Raw genomic sequence first — 542 nt, forward strand, 5'->3', positions numbered from 1 at the left:
GTCAGAAGACCTGACTTCTTGTCCTAGTTCTACTGCATGACCTTAGATGTATTGCCTCATTTTTCTGAGTCTCAGCTTTTCAATCTCTAAAATGAGAAGTAGGGTAGTATTATAGGTGGCATAAAAAAAATAAAAGGTCTGAGAAACACTATGGAGAGTTTGATAGAGTTAATTGGTAAAATCAAATTAGAGAATATATGTAGTGCTTGCTTTAGTAGCACATATACTAACATTGGAATGCTACAAAGATCCTGCACAAGGATGACATGCAAAACTGTGAAGCATTCCATATTTAAAAAAAGAAAAAAGTAAGAGAATATATGTGAAAATGAGTAAAAAACTCTAAAAGTATATATACATATATATATGTGTGTATATATATATATATATATCTCCTAATGTCTCCTAATAATGCTATATATATGTATATATGGCATTATTAGGAGACATTGTTACTCTGGCCAGAATATAGTAACAAAAGAAAGTTGGGCTTTTTCCTCAATTTCTGACATATATATTCACATTTACACATATATATATGT

General features: G+C 29.9%; 1 pseudogene; it reads left to right on the forward strand.

Annotated features, from left to right (window-relative positions):
- Positions 1 to 202: 202 nt before the first annotated feature.
- Positions 203 to 296, forward strand: LOC123238426 (annotated as a pseudogene).
- Positions 297 to 542: the final 246 nt, after the last annotated feature.

The sequence above is a fragment of the Gracilinanus agilis genome, chromosome 2 (genome assembly GCF_016433145.1).
Source record: "Gracilinanus agilis isolate LMUSP501 chromosome 2, AgileGrace, whole genome shotgun sequence".
NCBI lineage: Eukaryota > Metazoa > Chordata > Mammalia > Didelphimorphia > Didelphidae > Gracilinanus > Gracilinanus agilis.